The sequence below is a fragment of the Pyxicephalus adspersus genome, chromosome 4 (assembly GCF_032062135.1).
Source record: "Pyxicephalus adspersus chromosome 4, UCB_Pads_2.0, whole genome shotgun sequence".
Lineage (NCBI taxonomy): Eukaryota > Metazoa > Chordata > Amphibia > Anura > Pyxicephalidae > Pyxicephalus > Pyxicephalus adspersus.
Window position 1 is genome coordinate 131,678,587 of NC_092861.1, and position 15,227 is coordinate 131,693,813.

A 15,227-nucleotide genomic window follows, 5' to 3' on the forward strand; every position below is an offset into this window, starting at 1 on the left:
TGATTAATGTGCAGGGCTCCCTCTGACAACATGCATGTATCTATACTTACTGTTTGTATATTTATACTCAAAGATCCTTTGTGCTATTTGTTTAGAAAATTGCTTTATTTACATGCTTTTTTTGCAGATCATATTGTTTCGCTGCACCCAAACACAAAGTATTCTGTTTTATTTTATTCTGCACAGTGCAAATACCAGGTTCAAAGTGTTCACCAGAAAACAGAAAAGTAAAATCTTACTTCAAATACTACAAATCATTATTTTTGCCCCTATTGAATAGGCTGATCAATGAATGAAAATCTTGTAGTAGATATTTAGACAATGAATGGAACAAATTATTATGTGTGTGATGATTGTTCAGTAGTGCTGTCTCTTGGAACTCATAGATATTGTTGGTGTATTTATTTTTATTATTATTGTTATTATTATTACACAGTATTTATATAGTGCCATCATATTACGCAGCGCTGTACAAAGTTGATAGTAGTGTCACTAACTGTCCCTCAAAGGGGCTCACAATTTAATGTCCCTACCATAGTCATGTCATTGACTAAGCAAATTAACCTTACTGCATGTTTTTGGAATGTGGGACGAAACCGGAGTACCCCGGAGGAAACCCATGCAGACACGGGGAGAACCTGCAAACTTCATGCATTTAACATAAAGGTGATTTTACGATGATTCAAACTACTCTGGATTGATAAGGCAAGATAACATTTCTCTTTCTCTATAATCTGTCAATTTTTCAAAAACTCCTAAAGGCTGTCCAGATAAACCTGATAACATGTAGACTATAAAAACTCATCTTGTTTATATTTTTTATTGTTACAGTTGTGAGCCATGGGAGAGGTAATGATATGTAACCTGGACATCAGTGTCGCCATTATGCCTAAGGCAGTAAGGACTTTAAAGTTGACCTGAACTTAGAAACCTCCATCTTTTAAGGAATATCTAGAAATGTTAATTGTGCCTAAAATTGTCATAATATGCATTCTACCTTACCTACCTCCTGTTATTTGAGCCTCACAGATTGTCTAAGGCAGTGGTCCTGAACCTTTTGGACATCACAGACCACTAAATTTATGGACTCTGGATCGCACATGCGCGGGGAGCTGTGTGTCGGTCAAAGCGGAAGAAACTTCCCCAGAGTGACGTCATGATGCCAGAACCCGTCAACTCTCCCATCGCAGATCTGAGTCTGCAATGGGAGAGTGGGTGGGCTGTGTCCAGAGACACAATCTGCCCACCAGCCTGAGCCTGCGATGCATACGGGAGACATGGTCCACGGCTCTGGCCGGTGCGCCCCTTGGGGGGTAACCGGGCAGAGCCATGGACCATCAAAATTTTCTTGTAGACCATAGGTTAGGAAACGCTGATCCAAGGCACTGCTGCCTCTGGTTTATGTTCTCCTGAGATTTGGAATAGGATTTGGTGATGTAGCCACCCTGCTGCTCATTGTTCTCCTGGCTGCAGGGTAAACTGCATTTAAGAACCTTGGAGGCCTATACTGATCTTTCTGCTTGAATTTAATAAGTTCTGTGTGCATCTGTTGACAAATTGGTTGGTACCACTGTAGCTTATTTAAGTGCTGCTTCTTATAAAACGAATTTAATGAAACCAACTGTTTAATGTATGTCTGAATTCCTTTGGTATGTCAACAAGTAAAGAAGAGCAAATCTAAAAAGCTTATTCCATAAAGGTTTTCTGAAATACTCTGGACACATTTGTTGGTGCCCATAGAAAGCTCATAAACAATTGGATTGTCAATATTTTTTTAACCAAATGTTTTTTTTTTTAAATAAGTATCACACAATTATAGTGCAATTAGTCATTAGACCTATTAAAATGGAGAAGATTAGTGAGGATTAGAAGATTTAAAAAGGAAGAAAGCAAAACAAGCAAGTTAAATGCAAAGGCTACAAGATAATCAACAAGTTGCTAAACGTTCCTCTGAAAACAGTTGGATATATTATCAAGAAGGTAAAGTTCCATTGGACATAGAGCCAACCTCCTGGGGCCGTTGAGTAAGAGGACAGAATGAGATGCTGTGAGAATGATAGACAAAAGCCAATGACAATATCCAAAGAGATAAAAGCTGAAGGTCCATCAGTGTATGATCGCACCATCCGTTGCTTTTTGAGTTACAGTGGGCTTAACAAAAGAAAAGCCTTTGGAAGCCCCTGGCCAAGACCACTTGGTGGAGCCTGTGACATGACACCAATAATCTTTCTAGTTATCGGTAGGGGTATCTTGACCATCATTGGGGGAACATTTCATTATTATTACACTGTTTTGACACCATCATATTACACAGCGCTGTACAAAGTCTATGGTGCGGTCACTAGCTGTCCCTCAAAGGAGCTCACAATCTAATGTCCCTACCATAGTCATATGTCTTTAATACAGTGCAAGGTCAAATTTAGGGGGAAGCCAATTAACCTAACTGCATGTATTTGGGATGTTGGAAGAAACCCATGAAAACACAGGGAGAACCTGCAAACTCCATGCAGATAATGTCCTGGCTGAGATTCAAACCTGGGATCTAGTGCTGCAAAAGCCAGAGTGCTAACTTCTGAGCCACCATGCCATATTAGCAAAGGTTTCTGAGGATCTAACAAATATTCCAAGTGCTCCTCTTGGGTAAAAATGTTGAGAAATACATTAGCTGCTATAGACAATACTGGTGTTGAGTTCATTACCCGCCACATTACACCTTCTATAGCAAATTTAAATTTCATTCTTGGGTGGAAGAAACTTTTCATTGCTGGGAATCTAGCTTCCTGCATGAGACAGCAAAGGATTCCAGCCCAAGAATAAAAGCTGCATAGGCTTCATTATTGTCCTTCCCTACCAAGTATTTTTTTCAAGTATGTCTACTCAATTTTTTTTCATGTACTGGTATTCATTAAATGTAATGCATTCCTTTCATGCAGAACTTTTTTTGCAATCTGCCTCCAGATACTGCAGCTACAAGTTCACATTGACAGCCTCCTCCTGGAAATGTTATTTAACATATGAACAGGTTAACCACACTGGTGATTTCCATGAAACCTGCTTGCCCTGTTTTACTGTGAACGAGAATAGGAACTGTTCCAATTACCCAACACCGGAGTAAAGTTAAACCACCTGTGATGTCATAAGGGAATCCTTGAATGTAATTTTTGACAAGTTGTATTATGCAGCTGGCAGAGTGTCAGGTAACATGCCTGTGCTTTACTCAGATTGGGATGGGGCATAAACAATGCAATACACCTTCTTCTGCTGCCAAACAAACCATAGCAACGGTTTTATTGCTGGCAATTCCTGATTAATGTGTATAAAATAAGGATCTTCCCTATTGTGAGAAACAGAGCTGGCAGATTATATATAATGCATATTTATAGAACAATAAATTAGGACTGACTCAGAAGAAAAGTTAGCAAAATATATTTTGACTGTATATTTTCCTCACTAGCAACTGATATTGCTTTTAGAAAGTATACTTGAGGGATTTTATATATAAAATTATATTTAAAGGTGACATCTAAAAATAGTGGTAAATATACTGGACTTCCTAAATCACCAACCATGTTTTATTTTTATGATGATGATTAAAATATGTGGGCTGTCATTATTGGCCTATATTTTTACTAAATATGTAGAGCGTAAATGCTGATGAATTTTGCATACTTTGTACAGTACATTAACTAAAAGTATTGAAGCCATCAGCGTAGCAGGCAGGAAACTTGGGTTTTCATCATTTGTCTCTGAGCTTAGGTCTCCTTTAATACACTTGAAATTATCATTCTTTAAATTTCAAGTTTACCTTTGCATCTTGAAAGGTTGAGGTATGTCAATGGTTAGTGATTATATATTTCTTACATATTTGTTTATTTACTAGAATGGATCTCCTACTATAAATTAAGTGGCTTAAAAGTTATACGTTCCATATTCACATGGTCGATAGTGAGTATGAATGAAATTTGGAGTTTTTGTTTTATCAATTTACCATTGATTAATTATGTATGATCAATTTTGTTTTCCAATAAGACAAGCTTGAGCCAAAGCACGTTCTTTCTCCCTTGAAACCTTGTTACCTTTATGCCAAATTTCCCTCGTCATTGGCTTTTATAATGATAGGAGTATAATCATTAAACAGAGTTCCTGACCTCAGCTTTATTCATGGTTATGTAATGGACAGGTATGTCTGCTTCCTTCTGCTACAAATACTGTAAAGGTACTGCCTATTAAAAGAAACAAGACAACTATATATACAGCAAATATTTATAACAAAACCAATCATCTTTTTTATATAAAAGGTAGTTATAGTAAATTTCCAAACCATCCTAATGATAAATGACAAATATAGCTTTGTGGGGGCCCCTGGACATGCTTTTGTGTGGGGGACCCCATCCTTTTTGGAAGTAAGGACATAAAAATTGAATGACCTAGCTATTAGGAAATAGTAACTAGGATGGAATTCACTTTTATTTTACTGGAGTGGTGAGAACATGTTGATCCACTTAAACATTTTGGAAAGCCCAAGATTGTATAATGGGGTTGTCATTATAGCTGCCGTGTTCCCCCCCATGCCGTTAATGGTGATTCCCATTAGAGGTGAGTAGAGTGTAAGTACTGCTGTGTTGACCATTGGGTCATTTAAGGTCTGATGGTTGAGGGAAAGATGCTAAAGGATGGAGGGCATGTGTTCTGTACAAACAGTAATTGAAAGTGCTTTTTTTATGTAACTTCACCTTTCACACACAGTGGGTAACAAACTGTGGACCCTTGTGCAGAACTGACTTGGGGCCCCAAGCCAAACTGACTTGAGTCTCTTGCGGGGGCTCTTGTTGGATGAGGATCGTCCAGGGCCTTTGTGCAGTGGACGTCCCTGGCTGTTGACTAGGATCTATGACTAGGGCCCCTGTAGAGTGCTTTAGAAAAAGAGTGGGATCCAGTGGGATGCAATATGCTCAATGCAAAACAGAGATCATTGAAATGTATTCAATAAAGTTAAAAGAATTACATTTGGTAGCGTTTGTAGATTTTGCACTCGGATTTTGAGGAGCAGATTAACCTCACATGACCATTGTACCCATGACCCCATCTGACCCTTTCACTGTAATACAATGCAAATAACATAGAAATTCATTGAACTCTTGAGACTTTATACTACGTGTTGAGTATAGCATGAAACATGTAAGGGAGTTTAGTTGTTTCTAGTGTATTCCTGCTATTCTGAATAAAGACATCAACTTCAACTATTCTGGTGTGTCATCATCCATCCCTTTAATTCCACCTTTGGGAAAGTTTTCAGTAACAGATGTAGCAGAAATATTTTACAGTTTTCACCAAACAGGTTGGCTTTGACAGTTACCAAAAAACTGTGTAATGTGATATAACTTTCTGTGCACTCCAAAAAGAAAAAGAAAATCAAGGAAGGGAGGAAAGACATGGAAAACAGGAGAGATCCTATATGGTGTAGTAAGAAGGTATATGGCTGCACTTAGGATTTGAGTTCTAGAGCAAATTTTTGGTGGAGTTCATGTAGATCTGTAAAGGCTGCAAGAAGCCAAATGGACTATAGTTTGTAGACTGGTACATGAAGATAATATCTGTCTCCAAGACTTTTGTCTGTCAGGTTGGTTGTGCTGGGGAGGTTAACCCAAAACCCCCAGAACATAGTGCTAACATTAAGTAAGTAACACAGAGGAGCTAAAAAAAAACCCTAGCATTGGCCCTGATTTAATAAATCTCTCCAAGGCTGGAGAGCATACACTTTCCGCAGTGAAGTTGGGTGATCCAGCAAACCTGAAATGGATTTCTTGTTAGCAAATGTTTTCAATCCTAGACCAGATTCATTCCAGGTTTGCTGGATCACCCAGCTTCACTGATAAAAGTATATCTTCTCCGGTCTTGGAGAGCTTTAATAAATCAGGCCCATTGTATATGTACAACATCTAGATAAACACCAACAATGCAATTTGTGGCATCAGAACAAACCACTTCTTCAGACAGGATGGGTTAAGAATCTATCAATTGAAATATACCTTCATATTGAGTATCATAATAAGTCTAGAAGATTTTTATGAATGAAGTCATGTTAGTTATAAGCAATGTAGTACAACTGCATTTTGCTGTCCAGATTTATTTAATAGTTCAGTTACAATATTGAAAGATACGTTTATTTGTGAGTCAGTCTACAAAACACTGAAATATATGGGTTCCTTTATCATGGGATAGCAGTTTTTTTGCACCCACTGGAGATGTGTAATTGGGATTTGGCATTTGCTTGCTGTAGTTATTTAGAAATTCATCAACATCAGGAGATGGGGCTACATTAGGGTGGTCTTGTAATCTTCAAAAACCATCTGGCAATTAGGACCACGGGTGTCAACACAAAAAATTAAAAGTCTTTAGATGACTGATTCTTTAAACAGAAGCTGCACCATGCTGCTATAAAAATCCAATCCCACAATGGCATAGCAATGCAATAAGATTTTTTTGCAGTTAGAGAATTACTAAAAATATTCAGCCATGGCTAAGTTCCAATATGACCTTTTTAGCAAAAGAGAATAATTGGTATGGCGTGGAAGGCAAATGTTTGCTGTTTTATGTTGATATATGTGTTGACGACGGATCCAATCAATGGTTGTCATTTAACGTTAATTAATTGCTAATTTTGTCTGTTCCAGAAAACCCAGGAAGGGAAACATGCTAATGTTTTATTCTGAAGTTTGTTTAAACAGATGGAAAAATAGCATGTCAACATATTTTCCATGGTAACTAGTTCCAATTTTAGTTAATGTTTTGGCTTGCCCAGAGCAGTCTGCCACCTGTTTGGGGCAGGTTGTTTTCTCGATGATGCAAGACCAAAAAAGACATTTTCTTATGTCTAGCACAAGTTGTTATCATGGGACGGACATGAGAGAGCCACAAAATGTTAAAATCAAAATGTTGACTTACAAAGTGTGAATGAAAAAATTAAAAGTTAAGTATTTCCAATGACCTTAATTTTTAAAGCAGATGTATACGCAAAATACAGCAGATCGCTCACATTGCAAAAATAGGTTTCAAGAATTCTAAATTAAATTCTAGGTTACTGCCCTTTTTTTTCCAAACAATCTTAAACTGTCTCATCTCCCATGACATAATCCTTTAGGTTTTGATATGGTGCATGTAAGGAGAGTGTTTAGGCAAGGGACACTCAGATTGCATTTGCGAGTGCCAATACAAAGGCAGTTGAAGTTGCCATGCAAATGCAAGGTGTTTTAGCCAGAGTCAACGTTTATGACAGCTTATACTGTTAGCACTTAGCAAACAAGCCAACATGACAATTCTGACCCAGATCCAACATGATTATGATTTTTATTGCAGATATCTATAAATCTCATTCCCATGACTCAAGATAACTTATGCCTATACCCAGGGTCTGTGGCTGTGTATAATGTTCCATGGTAGAGGGTGGCATTTGTTGTAGCACTTGTGGCTAACTTCCCCTAAAGTTTCATCACTATGACATTATTAAAAAACTACAACCATCAAAACGCGCTGCCCTTTCACACATAAATGCCCTCTTCCCATCCTTCAGCCCAATAGTTGGCCTACACATACTTGCCTGCTTACCTTTTTTGATGTAGATACCTGAAGATCTAGTAGTAAGAACATGAACCCCTTTGCTATCTGTCACATTAATTGCATTTCTCAGGAAGTATCCATTGCAGAGTTACGCATTGTATGGTACATGTAGTTTCTACTTTTTGGTTCAGAAATAGTCAGCAGGTAGCAATAATTTACAGGCCAGCATTGTATGATAGCATTAGTTTTGTATCTTTTATGCTCCCGGTAGGGAGAATGAGCTCCTTGGCTAGAAGAGAAAAATGTAATAATCCAGCCCTGCTTATATCCCTGTGAAAACAGGAAACTTTAAAAACTGGTGCACTACTAAACTTTCTGTTGCTACATGTTCTCTGTTCAACTGTTATGAACTCATAAAACATACTTACAGGTATGAAAAACTTTTTGATTCTCTCTACTTCACTACATGGGCCAAATGGTGTCAGATATGGGGACTCTATAGTCCTGTATAGGTTACAAAAGGGAATTAAAAAAAAAAAAAAACAGTTACCTTGACTTTTGAAAAGTTCCTGATCCCCCCTCCAGTAGGTCCTGCGCCATCCTGGCTTTCTTTTTCCTTCCAGTACGGAAAGGTCAGCAGACGGGGCCATCATCTTTCTTCTTCTAGCTACTGCTCACATCAACCAATCTCATACTGTGCAGGAACAAGATCAAGTGGCGTGTGTTTTTAAATATATAAAAAAGAGTGTTGCTCTCTGCATGCGTATGCGTGAGACTATGAAGCCCCTTATGACGCATGTCTGATCTCAGGCATGTGCAGAAGGAGCAGCCCACAGCATCCTGGGATATGTGACGTATGCATCCTAGGAGGCTCCAGGTTTCCCCTTTAGTCTTAATCGCTGTGGCAGTTAAGGCAGAAGGGGTGGGGTCCTCCCCCCCCCAAACAAAAAGAAAAAAAATAGTTTTTACAATATATAGGTTGTTTACCATCCCATTATTTAATGTAAAAAAATGTGGTGATAGGTCCACTTTAAGAAACTCATAGGTTTTCATTCTCCTAGTAATAGAGTGGAGGGTGTGGGGGCAAGAGGTGAAGGAAAGGAAGAAAATGTGAGTCTTTGCTTCAGGGAAGAAGAGAAGTGGTTTACTTTAACTAATAGCTCTCTTTTGAAGAGACCCTGTCACTTTGCCCATGCAGAGCAAATAAACAGGAAAAGTTATGTATACAGAAAAATATTTACATAGCATGAAGGCTTTACTGACTAGTGCATGCAGACTTGTTTGTCCTACAGAATTATGTAAATCTGGGAATTCTAACATAAAGATCTGACAAATAGATACATTGTATGGTGATATAACTGTATCAAAACCAGAAATATCAGATATAGGTGGGCTGATCCTTTAAATTTCTGCAATCAGATATGAAAAACTCCATGCCAATTGCTAATATTGTAAACTGCTTTGTAAATGAGAAAAGACAAAAAACAAAAGCCAGTATAAATGGTGTCTTCAAATAGAGCAGTGCATAAGGTACTTGCCAACTCTGGGAAATTTTCAATGAATATACACAAATACAGACAAAATCAGATCTTCACATGTGGCAAAGCCGTCAGCGTACTTCCCTAAGCCCGAGGTCTTAGCTGTGGCCGTGGATTCCCCCTTCCTGACCTATAGGGGAATCCTCTCTAAGATTGACTGATCTGCCTAGAGCTATTTATTTATCATCATTTCAACTTATACTTACCTATTAAACTTTTGAATAGTATATACAATATGTTTTTTTATGATTATACATATTACCCCTATAGGCATCTAGTACCATCTATGGGATACCTTTAGTCCCCAAACTTGTACGTGGAACATATTGAATACTGTGTTAATCAGTCAACTATCCATCATGTGAGTTATTTTACATTTATAACTATAATTGTCTATGATATACTGTCACGCTGTGATAATTATTGCGAATGTATAGCTAGTCTTTATAACTATTTGCATTTACTATAATGCTCTGCATAAACAGGTATATGGTACTGTAATCTCATTATATGACAATATATATTATACTACAAAGTTTTATTACAATATAATTTCATTACTTCTATGCACTTATTGTATATTATCATTCTAGTATACCACAAATGTACTGATAAACGTTACTGTACCCCTGAGGAAGCTCTTTAATGGTGAAATGTGTTGGGTATTTCTGGAATGTTGGCCCACCACGGATTTCCACGTCACAGTCAGGATTTGTGGTCCATTGTTTTGGATAAGTAGTTGTTGACTGTATAGTGCCACTTTGGATGGCCATTTGGAAGATCACTTACAGTTGTAAGGATCTCAAGTATCTATATTGTACCTTTGAGAAGCATTGTGTTTACACTATACAATTTTGCCTATAGACCCCCCTGTTTTGTTTTTATTTGTGTATATGCTTTGTAAATGGTGGTTGTCAGGGGAGGAACCACTACTAACAACCACCATTTAATAGGAAAGCTTTTGGCACTGGGTATTGGCTAGTTGCTAATATATATACCCCTGGTATCACCCCTGAATACCACCATGTAATAAGAACCATGCCTGAAGTGTTTGCAACCATTTGGTAACTGGGTCAACTTAGCGTCAGAGCCTAAGGTTCACTGTGTAAGTTTGCATTAAACAGGATCAGCAAACTTTAAAGAGTGCAAACGCACCTGGACACTCTCCAGAAATTGCCCAAATGAGGAATGAGGTCAGCAGTGAGCATCCAAACCCACTTACATGACATTACTTATATAAATATGCTCCCTGGCACTATTCAGAACAATGCCTGACAACACCTTTCCTTGGGGAGGGGGTTATTAGAAAGCAGAGGCCAGAAATAGATGGAAGGGTTTGGAACAGCATCAATGAAAAAAATTAAAGGATATAGGCATCAAATAGGTGGATGCAGCCACCCTGATTGGACATTTGCATATTACTAATGCAAAATCTAATTAGAATCCTGGGCAGGAACACCAGTTCCCCTGAATTAACCGCAAAGCCAATTTTTTAGTTTAGTCTGCATAACTTAAAGTAATCTGCCTCTTTAATATCTAACCTGGTCTTGTCCTCTTGTTCTACTTTGGGCTTTTTTAAGGGTAATTGATTTTGATTATTGTTCACAGTTCATTTATTGTGAAGTTTTCTCACAATAACTTTCCACTTGAGTGCCTATTTTTAAAATGCATTTCACAATGTTTCCATTTGGGAGACAAGTCTGAACATAAAAGTGGCATTAAGCAAAAATGATGTGGCAAAGAGAATACCATAAAGAAAGCAGAGAGGAGATACAACATTGGGATGGATATGACATTTCCAGATGCAGACATTTCAACTGATTGCTAAATATGGTAAAGTCTTGGGGATTATAAAATGTAACTTTGTCTAAGCGGTGCTCAGTTATGTATAGTATCTGCTAACTGCATTAGAAAAAAAAAAGAAACTGCAAATATTTTCTGAATTTAAGGTCAACAACCATGCTTGCAGTGCTAAGATATAAAAATAGAAATGATTAAATATGTCTAAACTTGGAGTGTTGTACTTTGAATGTGAAAATAAAACAGGAAGATGGGAAATTAATTAACCCTGATATGGAAGAAAACAGATGAAATATTTCAATCTGTTTGAATAAATTTTGTTTTTAGACTTTACAAGCTATTTTTTATAAAAAGGTTTCCTAGGCAGTAAATAAGCGGCTGAGCAACTTACATTCAAGCAAACCGGTATGTGCAGTGCCTTTTATTTTCCTAGCTACCTGTAGGCCTTCAGACATATTAAGAGGTTGAGGGTATCATGGACCTGCGCCCCAAAGAGTACTGTGTACTGATTCAGTGTTTTCTTCTCTGGACCAAAAAAGCAAACAGAAAATAACAAAAAAACAAAACAGAAAAAAAAAAGAAACAGGTTCTTGGAAGTGTAGCCAGTTGGCATAATGTTGTTAATCATAAGTGTGCTCACTTACAGATAGTATTACAAAAGTTCTCAAATGCTGAGTTTTTGTTGCTGCTTGTGTCCCAGTTGGAAAGATGCACCTTCTTTTCCAGTGACCACCTATACCAGGACCGAAAGTCTCTAAAAACCCAATCAAACAGCAAAAAATCTGATGGAATTTCAAACACTACCCTACTTTGCATTAGGGGATTTTACCCCTATTTAACATGCTGGCAACACACACCACCAGCACAGGATTTAAGGTGAAACAGGGTCCAATGGGGCAGAGATTTCAACCTTTATCCTTATTCTCCTGAGTTTAACATATCAGAGATATTGGAGAATGCATTGGAATGAGCTTACTAGCTATATTTTTCACTATGTGAATATGACTCTGCCATTGCTTTACATGTGACTATTCCTTAGTGAGGTGTGTAGCTTGTATTGAAATGTTTCTGGATAACAAAATAAAAGGAGTATTTAACGTTGTGAAAAAAGATATAAAATATCACTTTAAAGCTTAAAAAAATGTGATTGACATTTTTTACAGTGTTGAATGTTAACATAGTATGAATAGATGATAACATTGATGATCAATTCATTATGTTGCAGAAGTAAAAATCATGGGACTGATTCACATGGAAGGGCCCAGAATTGGAAAACATGGAGATTTAAAAGCAGATATTTCCAGAAATAAAGCCTTGTATACCATGGGCATGTTTTTCTAAAGCTCTCTAAGACTGGAGAAGATAGACTATCACGAGGGAGCCTGGGTGATAAAACAAACCTGGAATGGATCTGGTCCAAGATTAAAAACATTTGCCAAATATTTGCAAAATATTTTTAAGAAATCTACTTCTGATTTGCTGGATCATCCAGGTTCCCCCACAATAGTATATCTTCTCTCTTGGAGAGCTTCAATAAATCAGGCCCAATGTTTTAAGAACTCAGAAAATAATAGTAGTTAAACCTCAATTTCTGAAATCTACATGTCATTGTTCCTCTAGATCTCAGAAGGGGTAGATGATAGGTTTCATTTATTCATTGAGGACTTGGAAACTTTGAGATGCTTTGATAAGTGGAGCTGTAAGCTGCAGAATAACAGGATCAGTAATCAATGTTCCCAGCCCATGCAATGCCAGAATGTAAAATCAAAACTCTGATATCTCCTTGCCTATACCATTTTGCCTCTATTATACCCCCTCCCTCCACAGTGACTCCTCCTTACCTCTTCCACCCATTTTTCCACCCCCTATACCTTTATTGTTTATTATATATGAAACTTTATTTGCTTCCGTTTGACAAATTGTTTTCGCGTTCCTCGTGTTCAATTAAAACCCAATAAACATATTTGAAAGGAAAACTCTGAAGATTTTAGGAACCTTTCCGAAGATTCTAAGAATACCATTAAAGCCTTCCAATCAGTACAGATCTGGTCTTTTAAGCATGGAACGCTGAAGGGTCACAAAGGGGTTCATTTCACTTTTGTTTACAGACAGATGTCTACTTGTCAGCAGCTATTGGACCCAAACTAAAGGAAAGACATTTCCTAACATAAACATGCATTACGAGCTGAAGTTAAGTAAGCACTGGATCCAGGTGGCAAGTCCATGTCTCTCTAATTATGTAACAGCAAAGGCCAAAGGCAATGCACAATGGTTAACCTTGAACTTTATGTACGGTAAATGTACATACAGCTGTTCTTTGTTTACAATTACCATGGCTACACAACATAACCCATCAAATAATCACAGCGAAAATATTTTGTAAATAATAGGGCTATAGAAATCTGCTCTCTTTGAAATAACAATATTTTAGAAGGCATTGGCAGAGCATTAATGTATAGACTCTGTATCCTTTCCATTATACATAAACAAATACAGTATTGATAAATGTTTGCCTGACATCGCCCATACCCCTGATTGAAGCTTTGTGAGACAGCTGGCAGTGCCAAGGATATTTTCGTGTATAACGTGTGTAGATTAGAAGAATTAACTTGGTATCAGGAGTGCAAACAGCTATTCCTAAAGTAAACATGGTTTGAAGGCAATATCTAAATGCAATGATTGCTCCAGTTTTTGGGCCTGAGTTTACAAATGAATATATGTTTGACACATGTTAACTTATGAACAAGTATAAATATTTCCAAGAGTTCCAATTCAAGGTAAAATAGTAATAATACAACCAACACAATATGTATTTATGTAGAAATGTAGGTAAAATGATGTTGCATTATCTTTAGTGGTCCATGGTGGTAGTTACCAAATGCTTATCAATCAGCCAGATTGCTTGCAAATGTTGTCCCTGGAAATGTTCCAAATGTTGGAACACAAATGGCCTAATTTATTAAAGTTTTCCAAGACTGGAAAAGATAGACTATCATAGGTGAACTTGGGTGATCCAGCAAAACCTGGAATGGATCTGGTATAGGGTTGAAACATTTAACAAATAAATGTTATTAATAAATAGATAACAAAAACAATTGTTCTATGTTTGTTGGATCTCCTGGGTTCATGATAATCTATCTTCTTTAGTCTTGGAGAACTTTATTGAGTCAGACCCAATGTCCCTGAGTGAAATAATATGATGATATTGGTTACACATAAATAATTTTCCAATGACATTACTAAGTCAATACCATTCCATCATAGACTAATAGCAGTGTTAAATTTCATTGAACCCTTAAGCACAAGATTACACTTCATTACTCATAGCATGCTGGACAAATTGCAAGATATTACTATATCACATTGGTTTGGTCTATACATAGGAAGTCCTGCTGGCAGTAGGGAGACACCACCCAGTCCATACCAACATCTCCTTAGACTTCGTCCCGAAGAATTAGAAAATACTTACAAACAAGGAGTCATCAGTGATATGCCATATTTGGAGGGTCCTTTATTCACTTTGCAATTTAGAAAAGCATGACAGCACCTTGAAACATTTCCTATGAGCCAAATTAGGTACTTTGGTGAGCCAACTGCCAACTGTGCTAAGCTCAATGCAGGTCTCTTGATCATTCAAACATATAAGCCCCACCACTAAGTTATGATAACATCGTGGCGGGGGGATATTCTCATGTGCAAACAATAATCAAAAAAACAAGAATAACATACTTCCCTTATGTCCCTTATGTTCCCTTATATTGCAGAATTTACCAATAATATGGATAATATAGTGGTATATCTGTAAAAAGTGTCTAATAATAATAAATTGTAAAACTACAAAAGAGAAGGTCTGCTGCAGTGTCTTTGTGTCATTCTGCACCAGACCACCTTTAGAAGTTGCAAGGGGCCCCTTGTTGCTGGTTGACCTTGTATTTAATGGGTTCCGGGTCCAATGTCACTTGAAAGAACCAGTGGCATGACACCAATGATCTATTTAGCTGTTCGTAAGGGGCATTCTTTCCACCAACCACCAATATAAGATATAGATATAGTTCCAATAACTTCCCATGAACTGGTTTTAGCAGGGCTTCCCCTAGCCCCTAAAAATAAGTGTTCCTTGGAGGTAAAAGAACATGAGCTCCAGGCCACAGATAACAGTTGCAAACATCCAATGTTCTAAAATAAAGGAAAACACATAATAAACAAGGACCACCCCATCTTAAAGGGAAATTAGAGCCTTGTGCAGAAGTCTAATGAACATCAGAAGATTGTTGCTGGAAATGATCCTGAATGAACGTTTCCAGTAACAGATAAGTGAATGATCGCTGTACT